Raw genomic sequence first — 15,869 nt, forward strand, 5'->3', positions numbered from 1 at the left:
ATTGCCTGCCTGTCCCAAACTCCTTCATGCCCAGCGTCATTGCTGCTTGTGAACTGCACTTTGTGCTGGACCCAGTTTCCCGCTCAGTGTTTGAAGTGGTTCGATTCCCCTGGCCTGCCTTAAAGGGCACGAGTGACATTTTTTAACCCTACACCTTAACATTTAAAGACAATCTCAGTGAACCTGAACATTTGCTACTGAAATGATTGCCTGTCAGAGCCTGTCCTTAAACCCAGTGTGTCCCTTTATTCCAAAGTCTGCATTATCTGTGTTCGCCCTTACAGGGTTGGGTCATTCGTGTTTTTATTAGTTCTGTGTATTTTTAGTTTAATGAAAGTTATGTATTGTTGTAGCACCTGGATTGGACATTTCTTTTATTTTGGGCGCGTCTGCGCTATCTTACATCCCTTCTAAAGAGTACAGCCTGCTCTCGGCCTGTAGGCGAAGGACGTACAACATTCATGTTGTGCCTTGTTTCACCTTTGACATTGGGATTACTCCTGGTTTCGTAGCAGTGTAGAGCTGAGGAGGCGCTTTAGTCACTACTCATTCCTGTGGGAGTGCAGATTGGCAGCCATTTCGTCACAGCATCACATACAAGGCTACACAAATTAGTTCGAAAAAACAGCCATCTTGCGGATAAACGATAAACCCCAGCTCGCCACGTTGCACCCACAGATGCTCCATTTTGCCACATCTAGAACTCCAAAGAGTGTACATAGGCAAAACCAGGAAGTGGGTATTCTCCTTCGGCGCACACATCTTACTCTTCCATACTCACATTCAGAAGGGAACTGAAAGTTGTTCAGACACTTTTTACCCTCGTGGGATTCCTTTTTGCACCACTGTTCCGACCTTGTAGCCAAGTTCAGACCAGGAGCACCTAAAATGTATTTATTTGTATCCATTTTTTTCTGTTCCTGAATTTGTACCTCGAGACATATCTCTTTGTAAACAGGAAGTTGGTGCCATCAACAGTTGTGCTTGCCCACTGTACTGAATTCATAATGTCTTCGACACAATACCCTGCTGCTTACAGAATAGGCTTGCGCATGTGCACACCTCAGAGCGCCTGGAGACCATGAAAATGGCAGATGCGTGCGGTACACATCACAATAACTATAACATCACGTGGGCAAGGGCAGAGCCATTGAAGCATTAGTTCATGACACGTGGTACTATGGAAGCACGGTGGATGCATTCCGCACTTCTTATGTGTGATAGTATCAGGAACGGCACTTTCTCTATACATGTGCTAAACAAAACATGTTGCTGCCACATAAGCGAAGGAACACTGCACGTGTGTGTGTGTGTGTGTTTTTGCAGTTAGCTGCTGGAAGGAAGCTCCCTGCCGCTGCCTCCTGTAGTTGCACGCATGCAGGCACAGACCCCACAGATGTGTGAGTTATTGTTGGCTGCTGTAGGAAGCTTTGGGCCCAGACTCGCCGGCACCAGCCAGACCAGTCCACAGCCCGCCTCCCGGCCCCTGCGGTTCTCTCAGTGCCTCGGGTTCTGACCCGGAGCCACCTGCCTAGAGTTCAACACGCGCACAGCCAGGGTGGGGGCTCCATGGGGCCCTCACAGCACCACACCCCTTTCCCCGCTGCTACCACACCGGCAGAATGTCAGGGAAGTGGCCAGATTCAAGCAATGTGCATTATGTGGAAACAATGCTGCAGTGTGCTTGGAACTTGGCCAACTAAGCGAAAGCGGAGGAGTAAATGAGAAGGAGCAGGAAGGGAGGGGGTGTGAGAGGAATGTAAGGGGTGTGGGGCAGATGAGTGCAGAATAAGGCGTGTGTGTGATGGGCATGTGAGCAGTGGTAACTGGCGTACACATTTCCATGAATGTGAGCGCCTGAGCTTACAGAGGGAGCCCCAAATAAACAAGGAGTGTTTTTGAGGGGGTGAAGGGGTTCTCCCACACCCGAGAAAATGCATTAAATAATGGGCTAAATTGGAGCATTTTGCAGCACACAATCTGTGAAAAATTGGGTAAGAGGCCACACGGTTGACAATCAGTATTGTGAGGTAAAACATCAAATACTCTGTTAGGCAGAATTATATGCAGTACCCTTTGAGAGCACCACACACGATTAAGACTACAAGTGACAGTACAATTTCACCTTTGGTACAAGCCTGTACTACACAGTTAAATTGGTAGCAGTAGCAGAGCAGCCAGACTTATCTCAAGAGTAAATGATCAGTATCAAATAGTTACACAAAGGACAGCAATTACTATGATTCAGGCAAACACTGACTCAAGGTTTTCAAGTAAAAGAATATACATTTGTTTCACTCTTCAGTTGTATAACATTACACTATTATAAGCAATCTTAGAAATCACACTCTTAATACACCACACCACTTCCCTTAAATTCCAGACAAGTTAAGCTCACAAAATGAAGTGGGAGCAAAATGGCACTCCAGCAATTTAAAAGGGAGGGGAAGACAAAGTTAATAGAAATTAAATCACACCAACAGGTAAGTACTCAGGGCAAATGAACAAGAGGAACTACAGAGATAGAATCAAGTAGAAAAGGCTTAGGGTCAAAGTCAATGGGTTAAAAGTCTTTTGCTCAAGATCACACAGTTCAGGGGAGATCGCTGTAAAGTTCGTGGCACGGTTTCCGGACGAGGTTGGTTGATACAAAAGTTAGTTCAAAGAGAAGAGAAGGACAAGCCTTCGGATTGGAGAAAGATTTCAAACACTTTCACCGCGGTTGAACGACACAGACAACCGGATTTGCACAGTACTTTAAAACGGAGAAGGAGCTGTAGCTGAGGCGGACGTTCCTGGTAGTTCCTGCAGGCTCACGGTTCCTGAAGCGACTGTCGGACTGACAAGAAGTAGGAAGACTGGAGGGTCTTGCACTACCCAGGGAAGAAACCAGCAGCAGAGCAAAGCAACAAATAAAAGGTGCGCTCCTTAAAACCCAAGCAGGGTCCGACCTTCCTGGCTATCCGGCCCACTGTAGCTCTGTACAGCGAATTCGACCAGAGGAAGGGTCCTGGCTTGCAGTTTGGGCGAACTGGTTGGTCCCACCAGCTCAAGGGAAGAAGTTTCCTGGAGGATCTTCTCTGTCGTCGGATTCTGAAGATTCGGACCTGCAGCAGGGCTTCACTGGGCGGTTCAGTCATTGTAGGGGTCCTCTTTTGCCAGTTCCTCTTTGGTTCTTTCATTCCAGTGGCGACTCTGCCTTTCCAGTCCCAGAGACCTGCTTTTTATGCAGTTTTCCCTAATTCATACAGCCTGGCTGTCAATCACACAGCAGGGTGGCTGTCCTGGCAAGGACAGTCCCCTCAGCCAATCAAACAGGAGTGTGACTTGGGTTACCAAGGGAACCCATGGCAGGGGTCCGAAGATCCCCCCCTCACATCCTGCCTACCTAGACTTTCAGGCACCTTAAGGAGGGCTTCTGTGCAGAAGCCCTCGAAAAGACATCGAACAAAGGAGTCATCCCCAGTTTGGCACGCAGAGAAAAACACGAGAAAGACTTTAACAAAAAGAAATGGTGAATAAACCCAGCCGGAGACAAAATAAAATGTATTTGGTCAAGCGGGTTTATGTTCGAGGCTAATATAATGGCCTAAAACATTACCACGTTTATATAAGATAATCGCGGTAGAAAAGTTAGGATAGATACCACTGCTACCAGCCAAGTCTTAATGTAAAGGGAGCGAAACAATGCTCCAAGAGGAAGAGACAAAAAGGTACAAGAGTTAACCCTTTCCAATACTCCGTGTAAGATGGGGTGTACTGGGTCTGTGGTTTCAAGTGACTAAAGTAAAATTAATAGCAACTTCACCCTTTTCTGGGAGACAATAGTCAGCCCCAGAAAATGGAGTTGGTGGGAAGTCTCAAAGACAACCCTGTGTCACTGCACTGAAGGTGCTGTGTAACACACATGAAAATATGGGGCCATGGAGTAGGTGAGGCTCCAGTGCTCAAGATCACACTAAAAGTGACAACACACACAGCAAAACACATGTAAGAGTGGGAAAAGGGCTCACACTCTTACCAGGTGAGAAAAATAAATCCTAGAAATCCAGCAAAGGTGCTGAAGGACTCATTAGGTAAGGGAAATCAGCCATTTATGAGAATTCTCCCTAACATACTCCAATAGATGCCGGCTCACCAACCGTGCACAGGAGCATTTTCCAGCGTATTTTCATGCTGCCCAAACATGTCTATGCTGGCTGCGTTAATATAGGCCAGTCTCCCCACATAGTGGGTGGGGAGGGTGTGGAATTTAATTTAAACCCAGGACAGCGTGCACTCTGAGAGGTGTTTGAGGCTCGTGCCACAATTGCCTGATGAATGCCTGGCTAACGCTGTTAGAAGCACCGATGGGCATTACATCCTAGCTGGCCACTGAGCAATAGAGGGTGAGGTGTGCGATGGCACTCAGCCGGTCTACCTACATACGGAGAAAGCTGAAATGGCTAACTGTGTTCTTCATATCTGTTGGAGGGTGTGGGGGAGAAAGAGAGTAGAGAGGAGAGAGAGAGAGAGAGAGAGAGAGAGAGTGTGTGTGTGTGTGTGTGTGTGTTAGAGAGAGAGAAAGAGAGAGAGAGAGAGAGAGAGAGAGAGAGATTCTGTCAGTGGCAATGTGAGAAAGTGGAATGGTGAAAGTAGAACAGGGAGGAACTATTGTAAGGCCTTTTCTATGTGTTCATATAATATCTAATGCCTTCTGATGGCTTTTGTACCCTTTATTTTCATGCATTGATATGCTTTATTAAAATCTGCATTTTGTGGTTTCAGGTTTGTCTGCCTGTCTCTGACTGCTCCCTGCATTAACATGCACAAAGTCTATGTTCCACCATACAATACGCATACCAACCAAGCCATCCACATATGGCAAATGGACACCCTTCCCAAAGATATCAAACTTCAGCATACTACACCTCTACAATTAATTTACATACCACACCTCAGGCCAATGCAGCCTAGCACTATGACACACAAGGCCCCACTTCATACACAAGTACCTCCATGCTTTTGACCCAGAAATCCTAGAAACGCACCTGCATGCAAAGCTCAGGGTACTTCTGGGTCTGTGCACATCAAAACAACAACAAAGCTTTCTTGCATTTTCCCTCTAGCCCCACTAACCCTACTGACCCCCACTCTCTTTTAGATCTCCCAGAGTGCCTGGAGACATCCACATAGCAGCATAGCATGGTCTAAATCCCAATAACATAACTAACATAAGAACACATTGATGTTTGCTTTACCCATAATGCCAGTAATGATATTGTAAGAAAACATGGTCATGCTGGCTGACCAGTGTCCACACAACAAAGTTTCAAAAGCTGTAAAAACTAAATTTAGAAAGTTCTAGTTACAATTCACATGGTATCCGATACGGGATATCCTAATTATTCTTACTTAAAGCAGCCCAAGGTAGCCATGAGAAGCGTAGAGCAATGTAATGCCACACTGAAAACGTCTTTTTTTCCCAAGAGTTTTACTCATTTATTTCCCAAAAGTGAGTATATTTAACAAATGCATAAAATTCATTGCTTTTAACAAATACATGAAATTAACAAAACACACAAAAAACTATTTCATTTAATAGATCTGCTGGTTGACTGTTAGAATGGGAACCAAGAACAAAAAAAGAAAAAAAGAAAGAACTATTCAGGTCAGTTGATTATACAAAATGTAGATACATTTGTACAGGTCTGCCAACGTAAACCTTTCGTATTATTCAGATTTGAAAAGGAAGGGCCTGAAAGAGAAAAGAAGCTGTATGTAATTGGAAACAAAAATGAATTCCAGCAAAAAAGGGGGAGACCACTTTTACGTTTCGGCGGGCCACCTGTAAGGCCACTGATGTTAAAGAACCTCCTTCCTCGGGGCAGAGTAAGTAATGAAATTCCCTGCGGGGAAGCAGACAAAACAATCCATCACATAATGAAATATGTACAAAAAAACAAACAAACACACTGTGACTTGCTGTATACTTCTCAAATGCAAATCGTGGGTTACCAAGTATTCATAGCCATAATTATTTAGGCAAAGCATTTAATTTGGTGAAGACTACTAATTAAAGCTGCCTAGAAGGGGAACCTTACCCAAAATAAATGAGGGGGGAATTCTTCAAGGCAGGGGGTCAGGACCTCAATAAGACCTCGGTACAGAGCATGGGCAGTAGTAACTGGACAAAATCACTGAAGTAAAAAGAAGTATAGAAATGTATACATAAGTAAATCTAAAATATGCAAGATCTACAAGAAATTAATAGTGCCATACTGGAGAGAGGAAAGGAAAAATACCTGAGTAAAAGGAGTGTGGTGTACTCTTCTCCAAGCACAGCAAAAGTCTTGAATTAATCAAGCCCATTAATCATAAACCATCTTCAAAGGAAAACATGGATGCCACAGGTTGTAAGTGGAAACAAAGGTATCCAGTGGGTAATGCGGTAATGAATACCTGCCAGCAAAGACAGAAAAAAGAGAAAGAACGAAAGAAAGGCAGGAAGAATCCTGTTATAGTCTGTTACACAATGGAGAGAATGCACTAAAGAATGTGCATCTAGACCACATTTAAAATGCATAGACCCTTTTATAAAATGTAGTGCACAGTTTCTGACAATGGGTAAAGATGCACTACAGAACTATTGGGAATCCTGAGTAAAGTAAGGCAAATGTATACGCGTGAGCTCATGTACTGAATGCACCGAAGAATGTGCACCTAGACCACATTTAAAATACACAGAACCTTTTCTTAAGAGTTGTGCACAGTTACTGACAATGGGTAAAACTGCGCTACAGAACTATTGGAAATCCTGAGTAAAGAAAGGCAAATGTAAACGCGTTAGCTCATGTGATGGCTAGTTGAAAATGCGCCAAAAGAAACAAAAAACTAATCTGCAGGGGCTAGAGTGCTTACCGGTCTCCTAGGAGTCGATGTAGCAATGCTCAAACTGATTGTGTCAGTACCAGTGTCAGCGAAGATCTGACAGCGGAGAATGAGTTCCAGGCATAGCCTGATATGTTACGGCTGACGTGGTGACGTACGGTCTGTAAGCCGCGTTCCGAGTGAGAGTCCTTACTTGGCTGTTGTGCATAGGTGTGTGGCTGCCACACCTCCCTTTGGATTGGTTTGCATAGCATATCCAATCCCAGCGGGGCCATTGGACTCGTACCCTGTGGAAAGGGGAGTGTACGAGAAAAAAAATAATAAAAAAAACCATGTCACCATGGAAGAAAACTCATGTTGGCGTTGCCCAAAATGCCAGTAAAATGTCATGTCACTGTGAAAATCGTGCCCTTCCTGGCTGCACCAATGTCATCCTTTAATCCCCCGAACACTCGTCATGTTGGCTTTGCCCATGATACCAGTAAAAAAGCTATGCCACTGTAAGAAAACATCCATGCTGGCTGCACCAATGTATTCGAGTATCCCCATGTAAGAATACTCATCATGCTGGCTTTGCTTATAATGCCAACAAAATGCTACGCAACTGTAAGCAAACAAGGCCATACTAGATGCACCAATGTAGGCCAGAATCCCCAGCATTTTGGCTTTGCCCATAATGCCAGTAAAAATATTAAGCTTTTAGTTTGGATCCTAGAAAATGCCCAGTCGCTGATCACTAGCTCTCTTCCCATGTTCCCCATGCATACACATTCATACGCATTCACACGCACACCCACACGCTACAACATACACTCTGCACTCACATTCACATGGGCACCCATATGCATGCAACAACATATGCACAGCCCTTTTATTCACAAGCACACCCATATTCAACATTCACACATGCCACCTGTATGGGTGCAGAAGTAAGGCTTGGACACAATGGTGGCATGTTCTTGGGTATATATGTTTATTAATTAAAAGTGGGTTGGAAAAATGTCCCTCTCTCTCCCTAAAGCTAAGAGGGGTTTTCCTACCTCAAAGAAAATTGGTGAAATTGTCAGGAAGTCTGAAACTAAAAATTCTTTCACTGTCGTGTTCCAAAACCTATCTCTGTCCCTAAAACTCATAATCTTAAGAAACTGTGCAAGGATGATCTCTCAAAGTATAAAGTGTTCTTTGTGTCTTCAACCAACAGAAAAGTTCCCAGTTCCGCTGGTAATAAAAGTGATGCAAAACAATGTTCTAAAATACAAGATTCCAATCCTAGGGTTGCGCACCTTTCCCTAGACTTTTTATCTTATGCCTATTCCTTTAGACCCTCTCTTATTTTGGTCCCGGTCCCTGACTCTCACTGGCGTGTTGTATCCGCTTGGTTTACTCTCCTGCCTAGTATGCAACTCTTCTTGCTTTGCCTTGTTGGCATTCAGGGTCCCAGACCCTCTCCTTTGTGCTTCTATGTTCCCTCGTTGCTTCCCTGGACCTCCAGGACTGCCAGGGCAAATCTGCATACCTGTTCTTTCCTTCTCACAGGTATCAGTGGTTATTGGACAGCTGTGTCCCTTTACGAGGCTCCAGTAGCGTTCGGGTCTCCAGCGGCTCTGCAGTCTTCCGAAGTTTCCCGGCTGCATGCTCTCTCTCTCTTGCGTGCTTTGCCGGGGCCTAAGGAGTTTACAGGATTCACTCTGCAGCAACCCAAGTAGTCCTCTCCTGGTGGACCACGTCTGTGTTCTTTATTTCCTCTGGCTATGGCTTCCCTTCTGGCTCGTGTCAGCTGCTCCCGTGCATGGCTCCAGCTGTTCCTCCTCCTTGGATCGCTTTTTTCTTTCTGCGTCCCAACTGAGCTGCTTTCAAACTCTCACATGGGATTGATGTACTCCTTTGGGCCAATCACTTGCATTGAGAAGCTAGACTGCTCACTCTGCTTCTCTAGAGCGATCTTCTTCTTCACAGTACCAATTTTAAAACTATGTGTATAACACTTTGTACTTTCTGGTCTTTCAGTCTTGTCGTGTATGTTGGATGAACTGACTTTACAACAAAAGACATTGGCTCTATCTAGTGAGGGGGTGGAGGATTTAGGGTTGGAGACGGGGTTAAGTGTATTGAAGCAGGTACATACTGTGTTCTCTGATAATGGTCGTCCCCAATCCCATAGAGAGGTTCCTTTCCCATGTGACCCTCCCTCGGTGTACCACGCACAGGCGGACTATTGTATTGTGGATGCACTGCACTGGCCCTATCAGAAAGGTCTCCCCCTAGGGGAGAAGGGACAACATCCTCAGATTCACAACACACAGCACTTTCATTCACAGCTGCCCACATCATTCTCATGTGGACTTACAGAGATGCAACCCCTTTCATGCACGCATACGCAAATACATACATGCATAAACAAACGTTTTTCTCCTTGCATGCACTGCACCTCAGCTCCTTCACAGCTTGGTGGTTCTGCTACAACACACTCTGCTATGGATGGCCCTCTGGCTCCAGCACACTCCGCAGTCAGCAATCAGGCAGAGGTTTCAATTAAACGCCTCCTCGTTCTAGACATGAGTGGTGAAGCTGGAGCACCTTCCAGTGAATGCCCTGAGCTCTTTAAACATGTGAGGAGGTGCAGGAGATCCTCCTCTCCTCTGAGACTACCAGCAAGTTTCAGCATTTTCTTCACATGCACAGTTAAAAAAATTATGTTATGCACACAACTGTTATTCCTACAAGCTGTACAAAATCCAGGCCTGTTGACTATAACATCACTTGTTTATCTGTGCCACAGAATACTGCTCATCATTTGCTTCACTTTTAGGTTCCCTCTGGCCACCCTCTTGCTCTTAATACCCCTTACACCCCCATCATTCACAGTCTATAATTCACTCTCTATATCACTCTCTTCCTTGCAATCTTTCACATACCCTTGCCATTCTCTTTCTCCTAGTTTGCCTTCTGGCAGAGACGTTGCTAAGGGAGATTGGGGGGGCTATAGTCCAGGTATTTTGGTTGTAGCCCCGTATTGAAGCTCAGGGGCCACAACCAAAAGGCTAGCCAGCCCCGAGTCCTGACATTAGCGTAGTCCTGGATCTTTTACAGACCTAGCAACATCCCTTACAGACCTAGCAACATCCCTGCCTTCCTGTAACTCTTTCCCTCTCTGCCATCTATCTCTTTTTCCTTTTTCTTCTACCATTATCTCTATTGTTCTATAACACTCACCATGACGGCCTCCTCTTCTCTTGAGTCTGTGTCCATCTCTCTGTGGTGTTTGTGCCCCCCCTTCTATCTCTATGCTGTCTCCCTCTGTCACACTCTGACCACCCCTCTCTCTCTCTCTCTCTCTCTCTCTCTTTCTCTCTCGCTCTCTTTCTCTATCTCTCGCTCTCTCTTCCCTCACTCTCTCTCGCTCTCTCTCTGTCCAATGTATTTTGTAGTGCTCACCTCTGGGGGGTGTGTCCACATGTGTGCACGTGAGTAGACTGTTCTCCATTGAGCCCAGTTGTAGTTTTGAGTGATGTCAGCTGTGAGAATGCAGTGACGTGTTGTGTCGGTATTCCAAAGAGGACCATTGACAGTTGAGTAGCCATTGGGAGAGTGTAGCCTGGTTGGCGGATGCCGGCCTCTGTTCTCTTACCATCTGGTGCCCTGTTTGAGAAACCTGACAGTGTTTCACCCCCTTGTTCCCTGACGATCTATCATCCAGCTGGCCAGGACACGGCCATCGCTACTGGATCCAGTTACTGGGGTGGCCCAGTGCGGGAGGATCACCTGGATGGGGGTCTTCGGGGAGTGGAAGTGGGACACTGAAGGGTGAGTCATGGCTTCCTTATGACACCTTTTCCCCATCCTATCAGGTACGATACTTAGAAACTCAACCCCCGCCCCTTTTTCCGACACAAACACTTTCTCAAAGACAGTCCATCATGAGCGACAACGGACTAACACCAGAGCTATATCCCTGTCATGTCCCAACCCAAGGGTCAGGCAGAGTCAGGCAATTACTGATGATTACACACACCTGACTTCCATCACACTTCTCCACACGGATAAAAGGTGGAGCACAAAAGCACACTGTGAGCAAGGCCAAATGCACGAGGAAGCAGCTATTCCTGGATAGCAGTTTAAACTGAGGAGAAAGGCGGCGAGACCAGAGAGGACGACAAGGAGGAAGTTACCCATATCCTTTTCGTGAAAGGATAGCGACTTTCAAGAAGCCTCAAGGAAAAGAAACATAAGACCAGGAATCACAGCTGACGAACGGTGTAGTGTGTGTCAAAGGTACACAGGGCCCTCCTGCATTGATACCCAAGGCGGGGAGAAGCGATTGCCACTGTGGTACTGTCCTTGACTCCAACAGCAAAGCAACACCAACGAGTTCAGCACAGCCGGTGAGTTGGGAGAAACTGATAGCAGACCGGACTGTGTTATGCTCACAGGCGGCAACATTGTATGAACAAAGAACTTGTGTGCGATTGAACTTTATGAAAGAAAGTTAGGTACCAGAGACAGATTGGTCCGGTGCCATGTGGGTGCTCACTCGAAGGTCTTTGTTCGGTACCTCCCCGGAACATGTAAATATTGAATGGTGAAATTGGAGTGGTCCTGCAGCGGGCAAAGTTAAATCCTGTGCACATTCGAAAGACTTTCGATTGTCTACGAAGGGAAATTGGTCTGACCCCAGAAGAGGGGGACTAATTGTTGAAAAGATGATCTGAGCCCGGGAGAGGGGGATCCAGGGTGAAAAGTAAAACTCACCAGTGAAGATATTGTTGTGGCAATTGTGAACCTGACTGAGGGATGCCTGCGAATTAAAGTTGGTCCGAACCCAGCTGAGGGAGACTAATTGTTAAAGAAGGATCTGAGCCCGGCTAAGGGAGATCCCGGGCGAAGAGTAAAGCTCCCCGACTTGAATATTTGAAAGGAACTTTTCTTTGTTGTTTTTGGTGCATCAGGCCCTCTGAAGCAAAAGACTTTGACTAAATGAGACTTGGGCACAGAAGGCCCTGATGTTGGAAAAAGGAACTGTGACCTTGTGCAGAAGAAGCCCATGAATGTGCTGTGCCCGAGTGACCCGCCTTGTCCCGTGCTAAAAACATAGGGAAGGGAGGCCAATTCATCAGTTTGTGAACACTTCTTTCTTTTTGTGAACATTATGCCACACTATTTTGTAGCATAGCGGTAAGGATTGGCAATCGTTTTATTTTTTTAGTAAAGGCCCTTTTTATTTGACTAGACTCCACTAGGACTGTATTATTATTATCTGATGGTCTTAGCTTGCTCCCATCTTAGATTTAGGGTAAGATTAGGCCTTTTTCACACCCCTGATTAAGTTCAATAAATACTTTTGAACTGTGATCACTTGTGTCTGTCTTACTTTTATACCACGCCTTCCTTACACCTGCAATGCCCTTCTACCACGTTGTAGCAATAAAGGCAATACAAGCAACTCACATAGAGTATGTGGTCATTGTCATCCACTCAGCAACGTCAAGTACTGTGAGGGGTCAGAAATGTGAGGTGGACAAACTTGTGAATGTTTCTCACAAATGCCATTTTATTAAACTAGATAGTTGGATAAATGCCTCACTATCCCTACCCTGACGAGGATTTCCCTGCTTAAAATAAACTAAAGGAAACTCTCTAACAAAGGATATCTGTCCATCACACTTATATAGATAATACATAAATGAGGAAATGCATGGAAGTTCAAAACAATAATGATTGAATTCATAATGTAACCGTAGTCTCTCCTTATAACCTGGGTGAACTCCCCTTCCCCAGATTTAGAAAGGATTCTGCTTTACAGTTTGAGAAAGAAAATATGGAAGTCCTGGTTTGCAACAAAGTACCAACAAAGTTATTTGTAACCTCAACTTGTCAACAGAAGGTTCCAGCAACTCCAGCGATTCAACAAAGAAAATAGAAGGTTCTTCCTTTTCCTTGAACAAGTGCACAATGTAGCCTACTCAGATAAAGGGCAGTTCCTCGGTACAGCAATAACAACAATAATTGTCTTGGTCAGGATGATTTACCAGAACTAATAGGTTCTGAAGAAATACAACTTCTTTGTAGCAGCTTTACACAATTCTTCCGTCAGCCCCACAAACAACATAAACATTCTTTGTCCGGATCACTTTATAGCACGTCATCGACTTCTACCTGGTTTACTTCCATGCCAGGCCTACTTCTCCAAATGTTTGACATCAGGGTATACTCCCTTGCCCGAACAGCGTTTCTTACAACAACAAGTGCTTTTGTAGTTAAGAGTGTTAGGGAGAATTCTCATAAATGTGCTAATTCCCTTCACCTTATGTTTATGTTTATGTTTATTGTGTTTATATAGCGCTTTACGCCAAAGCCTTAGAGACCCCAGCAACTTTGCTGGATTTTGAGGACTGATTTTTTTTACCTGGAGAGAGTTTGAGCCTTTTTTCCCACTCTCTCATGTATTTTGATGTGTGTTTTACTCTTGTATTCTTTGATTATGGAGTTTTAGACAACTCAATAGGCATCATCTTTTCATTTGTGTCACACAGCACCCTCAGGCAGTGACACAGTGACACAGGGAAGCCTTTTAGGCTGTCCCAAGGTTTAAATACCTTCTCTGGGATAAACTACTGTTTCCCAAAGAAAGTAAAGTGAAATTGACTTTACTAGTCTTTTCAAATTCCTAGACCCAGCACACCCTATCTTACAATAGAGAGCTGGAGGGGTTACCTAGTATCCCCTGTGTCTAGAAACTCATGTAGCAGTCAAATACTACCCTTTCCTCTCAAAATGGCTGGTGCAGTGGTTTTAAACAAACTACCATGATTTTTCCTGACCGCGAACACCGGTAGCGTTAAATCGCGGGAGCCATGTTTTTCAAGATGGCGTCTGAGCCCCCTCTGTAAAAACAGGTCCTGGTCTTCTTTTTTTCACCGTTTCTCTGCGTGCAAAACCAGATTTGGTCCCTTTGTTCCTACGTCTTTGGCGGGCTTCAGGACTGAAGACCGCCTCTCGCGCCCGAGTGACTGGGGTGGGCAGGAAGTGAGGGAGGTGCCCAAAACTCCCTGTGCTTAGTCTCCTAGGAGACCAAAATGCACCCTGGCATGATTGGCTGGATCACTGTCTGGCAAGGACAGCCACCCTGCTGGGTGAGTGGCAGCTAGGCTGGAATGAATGGGAGGAAATTGGATAAAAGGTGAGTCTCTTGGCTTGGAAGGCAGAGTCGACCACTGGAACGAAAGAGCCGAAGACGAGCTTGAAGAGGACGGCTGCTGCAACTCCTGGACCGTTGGTTTGCCCAGTGAAGCCCTGCTGCAGGTCTTAATCGCCAAGTTCACCTCGACAGAGAAGCCCACAAGGACGACTTCTCCCTTTGAGTTGGTGGGACCAATCAACTCGTAAGCCACCTGGACACCATTCTCGGAGCTGGTTGTATTTTCCTCAGAGTGCTGCAGGAAACCAAATAACCAGGGAGAAGGACACCAGCTTGTGTGCTTGACTACAGCTACCGGAATTGAAGATTTGCCATTTGCCAGCTTTTTGACCAGTCCCAGTGCAGTGCAGGAGTCCCCCGACATCCTCCCTCTTGTCCCCACGACTCAGGCTCAGGAACAGCGGGATCTGCAGGAACTGCCAGGAACAGAAGTCTTCAGCTGCATCTTTTTCTTCATATTAAGGTACTGTGAAAACCTGACCGAAAGAACTTACCTCTCACTGCGAAAGTGCTTGAAACTTTGGCAACTTGCAGGCCTAGTCAGCTTGTGACCCAACATATGAATCTTTCTTTTACAAACTACTTCTGAGAACTTTGGCAAAGACTTTTCCGTTTAACAACCAGAACCGTTTTATCCTATACAAGACTTTAGCCCATTGACTTTGGCCTAACCTATTGCCTCGAATTGACTCCTCTGGTGAACTCAAACTATTTGCACTGTTTAAACATACTTGTACTCTTCTTTTTATTAACTTATACCTTTTTGCTCCTACTTCAAATACTCTGAATGCCATTTTGCTCCTCCTTCAAAGTAGTTTAAATGCCTCAGAAACTGATAGTATGAAGTACTGAAGTATATTTTTGTGTGATGTAGATTGCCTCCTTTTAGTGAATGTTTTATAACTGACTGTGAAATAAATGAATAAGTGTTTTACCAAGAAACCTTGAGTATAAGAGTCTATTTCAATAGACCTCTGTGTAACATCCTTACAGCTCACATTCCCTCTTGAGATAAGCCTGGCTGCTCAGCAACGCTACCAAAGCTGTGAAGTACAGACTTATACTAAAGGTTGCTTTTGCTTACACCTGTAGTCCTAGTTGTGTGTAATGGTCCCAAAGGGTACTGCATACAAACTCTGCCTAACAAAGATCAACTGACAAAAGATTCACAACAGCTTCACAGTATTCAACAGTTTGCAGCTTCAAAACCTCTGACAAATCTTCATGGAAAACAGGATTCATATTGGTGTCTTTTAATGCTTTTCTGTGAATAATGCTCCTTTGCTTCTGAATATCCTCTTCCAGAAGGCCAGCCTTTTTGACCTTCTTGTTTCTCCACTGAACAAGTAACCAAACTCTCAGAATGGACTTACCTTACCAAAACTTCCGATCCAAGATTATTTCATGGTTGAAGACGTAAGCTTTCTAACACACTGAGTCCCTAAGTCCTGCATACCCCTGCCATCTGTACATATTGTACTCACCTGTGTTAACCTGTAAATATGTATATAATCCTGCTATTATTATTTTGTGTATGTGTATGTATATATCGTTATTGCTGCAACTAAGCTTCGCAAATTTATGTAACTGCTGCGCCCTGTGCACCTTAGGGTATTCTGGCGCATTACAAATAATAAACAAACAAACAAACAAACAAATACAGACAAGGATAGGGTCTTATTCTGCTTCTCCCTTGACTTTGGCAATGGGAGTTTATACCAGCTTTTACCATATGTTATACAAGGTATGGGCAACAGGTTTCACAAATTACAGACCTTTCATTAGCCCCCTTCTGCCATTGGCA

The sequence above is a fragment of the Ambystoma mexicanum genome, chromosome 3p (genome assembly GCF_040938575.1).
Source record: "Ambystoma mexicanum isolate Mex_15411 chromosome 3p, UKY_AmexF1_1, whole genome shotgun sequence".
NCBI classification, from domain to species: Eukaryota; Metazoa; Chordata; class Amphibia; order Caudata; family Ambystomatidae; genus Ambystoma; species Ambystoma mexicanum.